The sequence below is a fragment of the Dermacentor albipictus genome, unplaced genomic scaffold (assembly GCF_038994185.2).
Source record: "Dermacentor albipictus isolate Rhodes 1998 colony unplaced genomic scaffold, USDA_Dalb.pri_finalv2 scaffold_14, whole genome shotgun sequence".
NCBI lineage: Eukaryota > Metazoa > Arthropoda > Arachnida > Ixodida > Ixodidae > Dermacentor > Dermacentor albipictus.
Genome location: NW_027225568.1, coordinates 8,788,173 through 8,803,041, shown reverse-complemented (window position 1 = coordinate 8,803,041; position 14,869 = coordinate 8,788,173). Strand labels below are relative to the sequence as shown.

The 14,869-nt window shown below is 41.1% G+C and overlaps 1 long non-coding RNA gene across 1 annotated transcript; it reads left to right on the top strand.

Moving 5' to 3' along the window:
- The first annotated feature begins 1,432 nt into the window (after nt 1-1,432).
- On the top strand, nt 1,433-14,622 carry LOC135907039 (uncharacterized). The gene is made up of 4 exons (XR_010565871.2): nt 1,433-1,599; nt 3,117-3,158; nt 6,289-6,493; nt 9,181-14,622. It is a non-coding gene; the product is annotated as an uncharacterized lncRNA (long non-coding RNA).
- The last annotated feature ends 247 nt before the right edge of the window (nt 14,623-14,869 follow it).

The following is a 14,869-nucleotide window of genomic DNA, read 5'->3' as shown; positions in this document are numbered from 1 at the left end:
AATTGGAATTTCTTTCCTAACTTCCTTGCTTCAGAAGTTGGTTAATTATCCTTGACTAATTAGCTAATTAAGCAATATATAGAAATAGCGCGACACGCTACATACCAAAGGGAGCAACATGCATTTAGTCGCGTCGTCATAGAGGGCATAGAGTTTATACTCGGCCTAAAGTTAGCAGAAACACCCTGCACATATATATATATACATATATATATATATATATATATATATATATATATATATATATATATATATATATATATATATATATATATATATATATATATATATATACACACACACACACACACACACACACACAGTTTGAGAAGACAAACGTCGCTACAAGCAGTGATAAACAACCGATGATTGGACGCATCCTGCATTTCTATCGGCGTCATTATAAGGGGCCAGTGCCCTGGCTGAGTGTTAGGAAACGGCATTGCATGCCTCCATGTTAAATATGGTCAAGGTGGCGGGGAACGTTAACAAAATTCAAGTCTGGGGTTTGACGGGCCAAAACCACGCTTTGATTATGAGCCGCACTGTAGTAAGAAACTCCATATTTATTTTGACCATCTGGGGTCCTTTAACCTGCACCAAACGCACAGCACAAGGGCGTTTTTGCATTTCAGCCCTATCGAAATGCAGCCGCCGCGGTCGGCATTAGATCCCAAGCACTCGGGTTAGTAGCGCAACACCTCAGCCACTACGCCACCACGGCGGGTGCGGCGGAGAAAGCAGTGAACATCGTTTTTACAGAGTGCGTTTCGCTTAGATGTTACCTGTTAGCGCGCTACAGAACGAAACGAAAAGCTTGGCGGATATGTACAACATGGTGCTCATATTTCACATGGAGGCCAAATTCTTTTCTGTGACCTAGACGGAGTGCTGGCGAATGTGTTGGGAATGTGCTCGGCCAACAAGCACAATCTGCGCTGCTATACGTTCTCGGTGACAACTCGCACAGCGCAGAGGCACACGCACAAATGTTTAAAGAATGGGACGACAGACCGCCTGCAGTTGGCCATGACGTCGAAATAAGAAGCACAAATAGCGACGTTTCTGTACTTTTGTGGTCAATAGTTCAATTCGCATGGTTGCGGCACGCATTACTTTTTTAAAAAATTCCAAACGACGAAAACTGTGCGCGCAAAAATTAGCACGGCGTTTGCGACGTTTGAATTTGGCGCCTTTTCCCGCGCATCCCATTAGCTCCGGCCGGTACACTGCGTTACTGCGCCAAAGAAAGTAGTTCATCAAAGAAGCGAAGCAAAAAACTTTCATACACTTGCAAATCGCAACAATTGTTCAGTATTAACATGAAATTACAGAATGTGTTATCAAATGGTACAATTCATGATAATGTAGGCGTGTATTTGTATGAGTGTACACGTATAATTGCGCGTTTGGGCTGTGGCTGCTTGGCACATTTCGGCGAGTGCGTGTACGCTGTTTGCTTGAGAGCTTCCTGCGGTTTCTGCGTTCTTTGTGTGCTTCGCTGTGACATCTTTGGAATATTCCTGCGTGTTGCTCGCTTTTTATGGGCTTGTTGCCTCGAAGATCGCCATGATCGCCTCCGACTCGGCGACATTAAGGGTGAGTGGTTTCGAATTTCCCTTGTTCGTGCATTGCGATCGACGCGGTGAACGGAAGCGCGGGAATTATTTCAGCGCTTGTGCGTGTCTTCCGCGCGCTAGTTTTCATTCCTAGTACTATCCGTCCGTTGCCAGAATTGGTTGTACAGCACTAGATTCGTGGTATATAGCATGGAGCTTTGTCCTGGTTTAACTTTGCACTCCGCTTGTGGTGACGTAAGGCAGCTATGTGTTGCCAGCTAAAACAGGGCATGTTGTACGCCATGATTTCTGTTACGGTGTTCGAGCACCGATTGAGTTAGCCTTATTAATGAGCGCGAAACAATGCGACGTGGAACCATCCGATCTGTACTGTAATCGGAAGATATTTCGTTTGCGCCACGCTAGTACAAGACGTGGGAGCGAGCTTGTAGCGGCGTGGGGCGGTGGGATCGGCGAAAGTGTATTCTGTTGCGCTGTTCCCTTCAGGAACGAGTGCCTCCGCGGTGCTTCAAGGCTGCTATCTGACACGCCGTGCGGCCGATGTTCGCGCAATCGGAAAACACAGAGGAGGCTGTCGCGCAATAATAATAAAGAATTTGAAGGGTGTACATGTGATTCTATGCGATACGTGAGATACAATAGAGGGGGATGCCACAGAGTGCTGCGAAATCATCGAGTTATACGCCTTGTCAACCGCGTGTGTTTTGTTTTCCACCAGTTCGCGCGCATTCAGCTTTCTTTTTTCATCTTCGTTCGACGCCATCGACTGCTTCGCCCCAAACGGCTTCGCGTAGGCGCTCTTAGCATTCACGGAAAGGCAGATTTCATGGCACTCCAGGTCCTACAACATTCAAAATAATGTAATTTCGTGAAATTGCAGCTTTTCGCACTTCAGTAAGTGATTGATTTAACAAAATTTTAAAATCAGTAAAGGAACGAGATGCCTGGCATATCTGCCTTGTCGTCCCACTGGGTTTCGAGGCGGCATGTATACGTTATCGGCAACATAAACATCAATAATTAGCATTGTTTCTTGTGACCATAGAAGTAGCTAGTTATGTCGAAAAGCTATTTTTGCTTTGAATCCGAGCACAAAAGAGTGAACAGATTGAAAGGGGAGCGCATAGTTGTGAACTAAATGACAACGCTTTGCCACAAGCTTGGAATAAGGCATTGTCGAAAGAGCAGTTCTGTGAAATTCTTTCTTTGAGAGTAAGCAAAACTTCAGTAGCATCAGGTAGACGGGGAGTAAAAGAATGCAACACTGTGGTTTTATATGAAGGAGCTGCCTTGAATATGTGGCCATAACAGTTCAGTAGATGCATGGAAATAATTTTTAAAATAATAGAGGGATGTGAAATAAATTATTTGACAAGCTCACACTGCCACTGGCAAGAGCGGCCACACACTAGTGTATTCAATGACTAGTTATTTGTATCCGTCCATTTATGTCAGCCTAATGGTCCATGTAGCTCTTTTGATTGTTGCTTTTGCTGCATCGTGGCTTCACATTTTAATACTGACATCTTTTTTCAGATTCAAAATGAGCTGAGAGACACCCAAGCTGGAATGCTAAAGGTGAATTTTTTGGCCATCCATTCTGTAGCGTCACCATGATCAAATACAGTGATGCAGTGAAAATGTATTGCAGGAAGCAGAAAAAACAACATTGCTGATGCAACTGCAAGGCATTTGCTCCAGTGATCAATTGGTGCAGAGTGCCTTCATTAGGAGACAGTGCCTTTAAGCACTCAGCTGAAAGACTGCAACTGCACCGGGACTGGGAGTGAATTTCAATGTCACCTGTGAACATATTAAAGATAGAATGTGCCTTCTTCAGGGTATATGCCTGATATGAGAGGGGCGTTCAGAAACTTAGTGTGGACATTAGTGGTCTACGTGAGTGCACATCTTTCTAGTTTTACCAGAACGAAGGTATAACCTATGTCATGCAGCAGTGCACTGCTAGAGGTATCAAACCAGAACAGCAGCACCCTTTGAGAAAGTTGGGTGAAGAACGAGCAGTGATCAGGGCTTTCTGCATTTCAAGGGCCAAATTCCAAAACGATTGATGCCGAGCTGGACGGTGTGAAGTGCCGGTCACCACATACTTTAGCCAGCATAGCATGAATCTCCTTGGCATTATGCCTCGTTAGGATACAGAAATTGCATCACTGCTCATAAAAAAATTGGAAATTGGGAGGTTGAGGGGAAGTGGCAGGGCTCCCCTCTGGAGCAGCCAGTGCATGCCCATTGCTATACTGATAATCCTACCTTAATGAGAACCAGTGATGCATGTTAACCTATTACGCAGCTAAGTACATTCCTTGTTTTGTATTAAGGGGACACTAATGACACCCTAAATGAATTTAAAATAAAGCATCATTTTAAATATCTATTTCTGTAAATTTCTTGGTAATTGCTTGATTATTAGAGAAAATAAAGCTCAACGTTCAATTTTCTGAGTATCGCCCCAAAATCTTTGTGCTGACATCTCATTGTCACATCGTGGATTTCAAGTATTTTTACAAACTTGGGTTGTATTGTTTCAGTAAAAGTTCCTGACGGTTTTTATTTTAAGTTTTTGGAATACGATGAAGAACATATTTATGTGTAAGAAAAATTGCTGCACCTGAACAGACATCATCAAAATCCATGACGTCATAGCAAGCGGGTGTGGTAACTTCAAGGCAGCTCTGCCACCAATCTTTCCTCTAGCTGCTTTTACAATTTACTCAGCCTCTTGTCACGGTACGAGTGAATCTCGAATTGTAGAAAGGTCATTTACAGATACATCTAAAATAATTTTTCTCTTTAGTGCTTTCTTGCCATAGTTGCTTAGGGGTGTTGGCACAGCGCCGCTAAGCACGAGGTTACAGGATCAAACAACCGCATTTTGATGGAGGTGAAATCCAAAACTGCCCATGTACCTTGCAGCCTGATTTGGTAAAAATTAATCCAGAGTTCCCCACTATGGCGTGCCTAAAGCCAGTTTCACATGCAAGCGGAAATTCTTGCAAATCCTGCCGCCGCGCCGCAGAAATCGGTTTCAAGCGGTGGCGGGAGCGGCAAGGTTCGGGCAAGTTGGAATTTCATCGCAGCGGCAGAGCGGCAGCACTGCTTCCGAATGGCCCACTTCGACACTTGACCAGCGGAGGATTAGTTCTGGAAAGCCTGCGCATATGACGATGTTTATTTACTTGCTACGCGTGGTACAGGCAACATGCCAAGAGAGCTTTTCAACGAATTGTTAAATTGCAAAGCGCAGGATATGTATTTATAAAATAAAAATTTGAGAGGCAGGGACAAAGCAATGCTTATGTTGGTAGTCGCAAACTACCGAAACTGGCTGAAAGTCCTGCGTTTTATGCCAGCAACATTGCTATTCACAGCAGCAGAAAATGCGCCGCGGCAATGCATGTGAAACGAAACTTCACGAAAAGCTTCGCAGCGCCGCGCCGCTGTTCGCTCCATTCGCTGAATCGCTTGCATGTGAAACAAGCTTAAACATCAGATTGTCGTTTTGGCACTTAAAACGCTGAAATTTAATTAATTTAATTTTACTTTAGTGCTCCTTTAAGCGGTAGAATTCATGATCTCTGCAAAAACTCATGCTTAAAGTATTTTTCTTAAAGATTAAATAAACAGTAGATATAAGTGTCTATTTATATTTTGAATTCTGTGATACGTGATGACTATTAGTGGTACAACGAGACAGAATTGTAATACAATGTGTGACGGCACGATGATGCACATCGAGGAAATGACCGAGTCTCCCTAGAGGTCCCTGACATGGACATCAACTGACTGTCCACAAACTTCTGAGTTCACTCCGTGATCTTGTGCAGCCTGTGCGTTGCGAGTAGATTAATTTTATTGAGATTTAATTTACTGTCCTTGCGGCTTATGTACATTTCATACAGTGGAGTGGAATCTCGCATTACTTCTGGAGCACAGCAAGCGAACGTGATGTGTAGTGGTAATCTTAGTAATGATCGACAATCATGTCCCACTTCGAGCTCCTAATGCTGCTTGCCAACACAAGCAGCAGCATATGCTCAAGATAGCGTGAAAGAGATTCATTGAAAAGTGGCATATGCCCAGGGTCGCATACCCAGTCACCTAAGCTGTTCCAACGGTTGATATTGAACTCTTCCCTAAACATAGCAGCCCAATCTCCCCATTAGACCATGGGCTACATATTCACACAAATGGATGGGACAATCGAGACAAACACCTGAAAATATGAAGTATCCCAAGTATGGTAATCACAATAAATAGTACTAGATGTGCATTAACGCAAGCTCTTGGGCCAGTTGGTGCATGATGAACTTGAAAAGGGGGGGTACCAGCAAAACAAAGGACGCGCACACATGGAAAAGGCGTTAGACAGGGACGAACGCTGGTCCGTCCCAATGTCCGTCCATGTCTAATGCCGTTTCCTTGTGTGCGTGTCATTTGTGTTTCGCTGGTACTCCCCTTTTTCAAGTACTAGATGTTTGGATACTTTGGTTTATTATTCTTGTTTGTGCTGTATTGTTTTTTTGAAACATGTGGCATCCAGACAGCATCAGAAGCTTGTAAGAAGTCAAGTTTAGCGTTCTAGATTTGCAACAGATACTTTTGTAATTTATTTGCAGTAGGGCTGTTGTGTGAATGTACTTGAAAGGCTTAAAACTGTTTTGCTAACATTTACTTAAACATGCAGGTTCACATAGGCTGTAAGAGTGCACATTCAGAAGGTTATCCTGGCCCAGCTTACTATGGCCTGCCATGGTGGACCAGGAAAGTTTGCAAGGGCCTTGCTTCACCATGTGTTCACAGAGGAGGAGCTCATGGGCCATTTGGGCTTTGGAAATAACACCAAGGGGCAACAGAGGCTCTTGACCCCATCAGGGTCAGTGCTGTTATAGGCAAGTACCATATATCCTTTCCGGTTGCATTTTTACATTCACATTTTTTTTCTAAAATTATGAACTTGCCATTGGCATAACAAACGCCTTTCATGTAGCCCGTGTGTGCAGTTGTGTGCTACAATAGCCTACCATTTGGAATGACTGTTCATATGATCTTAAGTGCCTAATGCCGCCATACTCAAATGCTTCTAAAATTTAACAGCTGCCTTCACTGCCGAAAGTTTTTAGCATCTCCACCAAATAAAATGAGCTGCATTTGTGCATTAGCAGTGCTACTTGGCTGTCATTGCAAGGAATAGTTGTCTGTGAAGCACGCTCCAAATCTTTTGGCATGGAGGACATGGTTAAGTAGCCTGAAAGTGTTATTCTAATACACGAATTGTGGAGAAGCTATGCTCAAGTGTGGTTACTGCTCAGCTCGAGCAGGAGCACGTTCACCAAATTGCAGAAATCAAAACAGCTCTCCATGTTCTGAGATGTGAAACAGTAGTTTCACCTATTTTAACAGACCACATCAAATCAAAGTTGCTCCTATCTTGAAGGAGGTCCATGTGATCCGACACAGAAACCTTTCAGCAGAGGGAACCTGAGTGGTGTGGCAATTTTCTTCTGGTAGTTTCAATCAAAGAAACAACAGGGACAGAGTTGCCAGCTTCACTGTCAACAGTACTATGTTTAGTGGATGCTTACTTATTCTAAGCACCTAACCTATGACTCGTATTTATTAACATGCACTTTATCACTTTGTATTCTAAGATATGAAAAAAATATTATGTGGCTTTTCCCCATATACTTCAATAAATGGAGAATAGGCTCTTGGGGCCTAATGTATAAAGCTTCTTACAGACCGTCGGACATGTCCACTACTCCCATTCTGAAATTATTAGAATTGTTTCCTGCTTCCTTACTTCACCTACCTGTTAACAGGGTTATAACAGGGTTATGAACCATTGCCAAGTAGATTATGGGCTTAAATTTATCAAAAAGATGAATGGGCTTTTCTGTCGCTCTTGTTTAGCCCGTTGAGGATCACATTTTGGGGAGAAATATGCCTCTAATTTAGGAGTTATATATCTTTTGTGGTGTGCACATACTCAAAACTTTCGAATTGAATAGTGTCCTATTCAATTTAGTCTTTGAATGGTCACTATTTGTAAATGTGAGTATTATTCTAATATTTTGAAACACCAATAAAACATGAAATTTGAGCCAAAGTACCGTAAATTTTCACCTCCAGTAACATAGTATAGACATAAAACGTAAGAACTTGTAAGAATAGCAGACCAGGCTACGTTACTAAAGTAGCTATACTTTAGAGGCTGTACAGCAATCATTTATGCTTACTGAAGAGTCCTGTGCATGTGAAGAAACTTTTTGCTGCTCCATTTGTGCTTTTAATAAACAGCTCTTCATAACATAACAATGACAGAAACTTGCTAACTTTAAGAATACTAGTATGTGAACCTCATCTTACATTAATTGTGATATCAGCTATTCATTATTCAGAAGCTATCCAATATTTGATTTGCTTCTGGCATTTTCGGTTCAGTCTCAAAAATCACTTTTCGCGCATCCCTAATATTTTTATTGCAGATTTAAGTTCTTCAGGGCGACTTTCCGAGAAAATAAACTGGTAAATAATGTTTTTAAATAACAATAAAGTGGCAATACCATTTCAGTATTTGCAGTTTTACATGTTTTATTTTTTATGCAGGATAAAGCAGCATAGTTTTTTGTGTAATGAAACTTACAAAAACTTGTGGCAACACTCCCAAATTAGTGCAATGACAGACACCAAGGAGCTAAGTGAAAAATCAGTTTGGGAGAAACCCAAGGAGCGACAGCACTATAAGAATATTTTCTAGAAGTCTCAGAAGGTTGCAGCACCTCCAGTGGGATGCTAGGCAACACTTTGTTCTGAAAAGGCATATTTTTTCAGAACGTTCCATCACAGCCACAGATGTATGGCAGTGAACTCTAAAAGGGTTAAAGAAGTCAGTCCTATGGCATATGGCTCTTAAAAGACAGCATTTCTTCGTATCTGTCACATTCTGCATGTGTCATGCTAAGCAGCTTGGTGCACAACTACACGGTATCCTCATTATAACAGTAATTCAGTCGTTGAGGCAGAAAACATACTTCGCTGTAAGCAGTGTCTTCTTTAATGTAGAAAGTCCTAAGTCATTGTAAGGCGAGAAGTACGTTCCGATTGCATGTGAACGCAGGAAACCTAACATCAAATGAAGCTACACTCAATTCTAGTGACATGACACTATTGTATTTGTAGCATGGAAAAGCAGTGAAGTGCTGCACATTTTAATTATGAAGTTACAAGAAATAATTTTTGTTGTCAGTTCAGGTTTATTTATGAACAACATGAATTTTTTTCACCATTTTGTTTCTCAGCAACCAAAGTTCACATCTTTGACATTGAAGATATTCATAAAGTTATATTGCTATAGGGTTTTGTTCCTCTTTGCCCTTTCCTGCATTTGACACTTAGTGGAGTCCTGTGCCACACTAAATAAATTTAAATGGTCATGCTGTAAAGCTGTACCCGTGGAAAATTGGAATAAAGCAACACAAATACATAAATAAATTTCATTATAACGAGGGCATATTGCATGCCATTCTTTTGCATGTGGAAGTTGCTTTTTAAAACTTGTTCTGGCTTGTTTTTGCAGGCTTCACGTGTCGCAAATTTCCTGGTACCAACATGCCCTATTTAAAGAACTCTGGCCTCGCTTCTCGCATGGGACCCTGCCCCTGAAGCAACTGCCCCTGCCCCTTCATCTCTGAAGAGCCCAAGTTGGACAGCTCAAACCAAAACACAAGTGTTGTGCTCTTGTAACTCTCGACATTCTTATGTTTTATGTTAGTCTCTTGAAGGACCCAATTTGGATTTCTCAAATGAGCATACAAATGTTGTGCCTTTCTATGGCTTGACATTTTTATGTTAATATTATTTATGTTAATTATGCCAGTCTCCTGAGAAGCCCACATTGGATTGCTCAATCCAGAATACAAGTGCTGTGCTTTGTTATAGTTCACTACATTTTTATGTTAGTTTTTGATATGGTTCCAGTAAGGATAGTGTTTCCTTATTAATATATTTTTTAAGTATCTTAAGTCATTTCATGCCAAACCACCCAACACTTTTTTCAAGAACTGTTCCATTATGGCAAACCATTTCAAGTTTGCTTGATTTTGAGTAGGTACAGCGAGAAAATGTTCGAGAAAATTTGCTTTCATACATACTCTTAAGTCATTCCAGGGCAACCAACCAGCGTTTTTTTGGCCATCACAGATATAGTTGAAGCTCCGAACTCTTGCTCCCCATTTATTTTCCTTCACAAAAATTTTGAATTTTGGCAAAAATTTATTGTTCTTGCCCAGCTAAGCTAGAAGCCACTGATACACGTTTCTTCTGAAAGGGAAATTGTATGATCTAGATATTCAGATGGTGTTCATGTCAAGAGAATGAAGTGGTGACTGCCAAAATTTGCAAAGTTTGAATTTTCTTCTGACGTAGGGAAATACAGAAGGCACAAAATGAATATAAAATCACACTGGTTGACTTGGTATAACTGCAAAATATTTCAAGCCTTGGAGGTTCAGTTGATCAGCTAAAAAAACTAAAGTTGAAATTTTTTGCAAGCTTCGTGTTGAAGGTAAAAAATTAGCTTTGGTGGTTGGCAGAAAAATATGTCACCCATCACTACACAGCCGTACATGTCTGCTATGCATGTGACAAGTAACAAAAAGTTATTATTCTTTAAGTGCGATAAATTATTTTTTATAATGTTCATTTGTGGATCACACATACAGCATGAATATATGAAGCCATGTCATCTAGCAAGGAAAGGCTGTTAATATATTAGCCACAAGAACTACTCAACAACCTGACTGCCTTTTTTATCATTACGAAAGCAGGTGACGTCAAGCGCTGCTGCTGCAGTCTCAACTCGTATTTTTTTTACATGAACGCAAAAAGTGGTCGCCAATGGTGTCTGACCACATCAGACTGAACATAGCACATATGACTTTCATAGATGAGCATGTTCCAGCTCTGAAACAGTGGCAGCAAACAACACCACAAGAATTTGTTCATACTTATGTAGGTTTTCAGTCTGAATTATGAAGGTGTTTTCTACTTGCATCATCATTGGGCTTCAGGGAGCAGGGCACAAAGTGTCCTGCTCCCTCTATGTTGCATTGCAATGCGACACGCCCTTTAAGATGCTTTGTATGAACAATATCAGTGCTCTTTCTGGATTTACTGTCTACATAATAGCTGATATTTCTTTTTCTAAACTGCATGGAACATATCTTTTAGCACTGCAGGATTCCCTCACATATTTATTACGTAGGAGGTCTGTTAGAAAAGTATTCGACCTTTTTTTGCGAACACCTGATGAATATGAAACTAGCACGTTTTCAACAGCCGCCTTTGAACCTTTGTGCGCATGCACGAATTTTTTCCCACCTGCCAATATCGTGAATTGCTGAGACGCAGCGTTTGAATGAGGTAGTACAGTGCTCTCGTCGGTTTTTTATTGCAAGGAAAATGGCAGAGCGACTGGAGCAGTGCTACTGCATCAAATTTTGCCAGAAACTGGGCGACAGCCAAGTGGAAACCATCCGGAAGATTCAGACTGCTTTCGGTGACTATGCTATGAGCAGCACACAGATTAAGGAGTGGTACAACCAGTATAAAGACGGCCACACATCGGTGGAGAGCGAGCCACGCTCCAGTCGGCCATCAACATGCCGAAATGACCAGGTCATTGCCGAAGTGAACCCCGTGGTGATGCGGGACCGTAGTGTAACTATCCAAGAAATTGCGGAAGAGGTGGGCATCAGCACATTTTATCCACATTCCATTATCACCGAAGATTTGGCCATGAAGAGAGTTGCGCCGAAATTCGTTCCCAAGCTGCTCATGGTGGAGCAAAAGCAACTTCGTGTTGAAGTCTCACAGACATGCTGGATTCCACAAACAGTGACCCCAACTTCATGAACACCATAATCACTTGTGACAAGTCTTGGGTGTATGTTTACGACCCGGAAACCAAATCCCAGTCGTTACGGTGGAAGCATTCCACACCATAATCACTTGTGACAAGTCTTGGGTGTATGTTTACGACCCGGAAACCAAATCCCAGTCGTTACAGTGGAAGCATTCCACGTCACCAACCAAAGACCGCTAAGTGTGCAGCAACGTCAAAGTGTTGCTGACTGCTTTCTTTGACTCCCGCAGTGTGGTACACCACGGATACACACCACAGGGTCAAACAATCACTAAAGACTACTACAGGGATGTCCTCCATGGCCTATGTGATGCTGTATGGAGCAAGATACCGAAGTTGTCAACAGGAAATTGGCACATCCATCACGACAATGCTTTTCTCGCACTTGATTCAGACTTTTTGGCGAAAAACCAGACTCCTGTAGTTCGACAGGCTCCTTGCTCTCCTGATATGGCGGCCTGCAACTTCTGGCTGTTTCCCAAAATCAAGGGGCCATTGAAACAAGCGTGATTTCAGACAAGAGAAGACATTATGGCTGCAACGACAGCTGAGCTAAAGTCCATTTGGAAAGAGGCCTTCTCGGAATGCTTCTAACAATGGCAGCACCGCTAGGAGAAGTGGCTGGATTCCCAAGGAGACTACTTTGAGGGTGATTAAGTTTCCAACGCTTCAGTTATGCCAGTTTTTTTTCTTCAGCGAAAGGTCGGATGCTCTTCTAACAGACCTCGTATTGATATTTTATGTGCAATGGCTGTATGGTTTACCTGGCCCACACCAAACACAAGCCTCGTTGCATTAGAGCATGTGTCCCTTGGCAATAAAATGCAGACCCTAACACCGCTTCTTTGTCATCTGTGTTGCATACGAAGCCGGCTTTGTCGTTTTCATTCCCGGCCGGCAAGCTGTGCGCACCTCAGAGAAAAGTCGGTGCTGACAAAATTTCAAAAAAGAATTTCTCGCATTTAAAAATGCCTTTTTTAACTTCACACATGCATAGCAGACATGTAGAGCTATCCAATAATGTATCACATTTTTTCGCCAACTACGAAGGCTGTTTTTTCCTTGAACATGAAGCTTCTTGCAAAAGATTAGAATTTTTTTTTTACAGGCGATCAGCTGAACCTTCAGAGCTTCATACATTTTTCTGCTATACTATGTCACCTGGGCTACCATTCTGTATTTAATTTCTGTCCTGTGAATTTTTTCTGACGAAAAAAAACTAACGGATTGCAATTTGACTCATTTTTGCCGGTGCCAAAAGCAATTGAAGTATTCAAATATTTGAAAAATTGGCTATTTTGGCAGTTTCATCACTTCACCGTATTTCCACGCACACCATTTGAAGGCCTCGATCAATACAATGTGCATTTGAAAAAAAAAGCATTTGAAGCATTTGAAAAAAAAAATGAAAAGCTAGAGGACATTTGATGTCCTCTAGCTCAGCTGAACAGGAAAACTAAACTGTCACCTAAAATGCTACAAAATATCTGGCAAAAATAAATAAAAGTGGGTAACGAGCTTCGAACTCTAGTAAACATATGGCAATGTTTCAGATATATGTGCGGTGTCAAAAAAATGCTTGTCAATTCGGCATGGAATCGCATACCTGCAAGTGCATCTGTGCCATTTTTAGAGTTCAGTAAAAACGGCATTTTACATAACTTTGTAAAAATGGTTTATTGCTATCTAAAATACATGAGTAAAATTAATAGGTATAAGTCGGCTTAAATTTAATATGCAACGAAACATCTCCAGTAATGGCGATGATGTGCCTTTCATGTTTACATAAAACCATATCTTCTGAATTCTTTCGTTATTTTTTGTGGCAGCGAATAAAATTGAAATGGAACTCGCACAAGGAGCAACTTTGCTGTATTCCAGCACATCTCTAATAGCTGTCTTTGTTTCATATGAAAATCTGAAGCAGTTAATATGAATAAGTCGCTTGATATGGAATTACCTGTGCAGGAACGTTATCATGGCAGAAAACACAACTGGATCATGCAACAGCAATGCAGCATAATAAACTGCTCCCATAAGCATCACTTATTGTGATTGCCATGTTTCAAAAGTATGTAAGGTTTACTGAACTTGGCGCACACCATTCAACCAACATATAAGGATTGTACAGTGATCCTTTTTCAGTTTTACAGATATTTAAGTTGTCTGCCAGGTAGCATAATTCTTGTTCTTGAGCTGGATTGTTCAGAGGTGGACATTACTAACACAAGAAATGAAAACATTAAACTGATTGTCATAAATTTATTAATTCACTTATAACATCACAGCACATATTTCAGTTTGCAAATTGTAGCCAGTGAGTTTTCAAGACATTCACTTGAAATTAATTTCCAAGATGACAGCAATTTCGAAATTTTTCCATAAATGTGAGAGAAATACATGGGCATTCCGGTTACTTTTGTGCTTCGATGCATAACAGTGCGTTTTGTTAAAAAAAGTAAGTGCTACAGCAGTGCATTTCTACAGCCAGTTTGATGGCATGTGTCTCGTTACTAGTGTCATTCTGGAAATTCATTCTAAGTGCATTCACCTTGTAAAATTACCGGCTACAATTCGTAAAAACTTTATTAGGAACTGAGTTTTTGTTAATCAGCTGACTATGGTGTCTTGTTTCTCATGCAAGTAATGTTTGGCACTCTGTATCTAGAATTATGTTAGCTGCAACAGTCAGTCTTCAATAAGTTCCATGAAACTTAAAGATAACCACCCTACATATCAGGTCTCAGTTGAGTGCTGTGGGCACAAGCAATTGTGCCATGGTTATAGTACCACTGGCTACCTAATAGAGAAAGCAAGTACCTTTTTTGAGTGTTCTTATTTACAGTCATGTCAGTCTGCTTGTACATTTTTTTATTTAGGCAGTTATTTTTTAAAATTTATTTCTTTTGGTAAATGTGTTTTACTTGAGAGCCACACTGACTACATCTTCAGTATTCAATTTTGTTATGGTGTCAAGCTGCAGGAAGTTTGTACTGTGCGATAGTTTTTAAGAAGTTTCTGATCTCAAACTACAAATGGTTGTACATTTACACAGATGTGTGGTTACAAATAAACAGTTCACCTAGAAAAATGGTTTTTGTCTGCATCAGTTCAGCACTCTTGATTTTTCGGAGGACCATTCACTCTGACAATTGAAAAAGTGGCATAACAGTACTGCTAGCAGTTTTACAATATGGTTTATTACAGGCAATCTAGGAGCATGCTTTTGAGCCCAGGGTGACAGAGGCCTGCGGTACAAAATGCCTGTATTTAAATTTTATCCCTATCCTCTCACAGCAGACATACCACCGTGACATCAAAGGTAATTATATGCAACATAGCT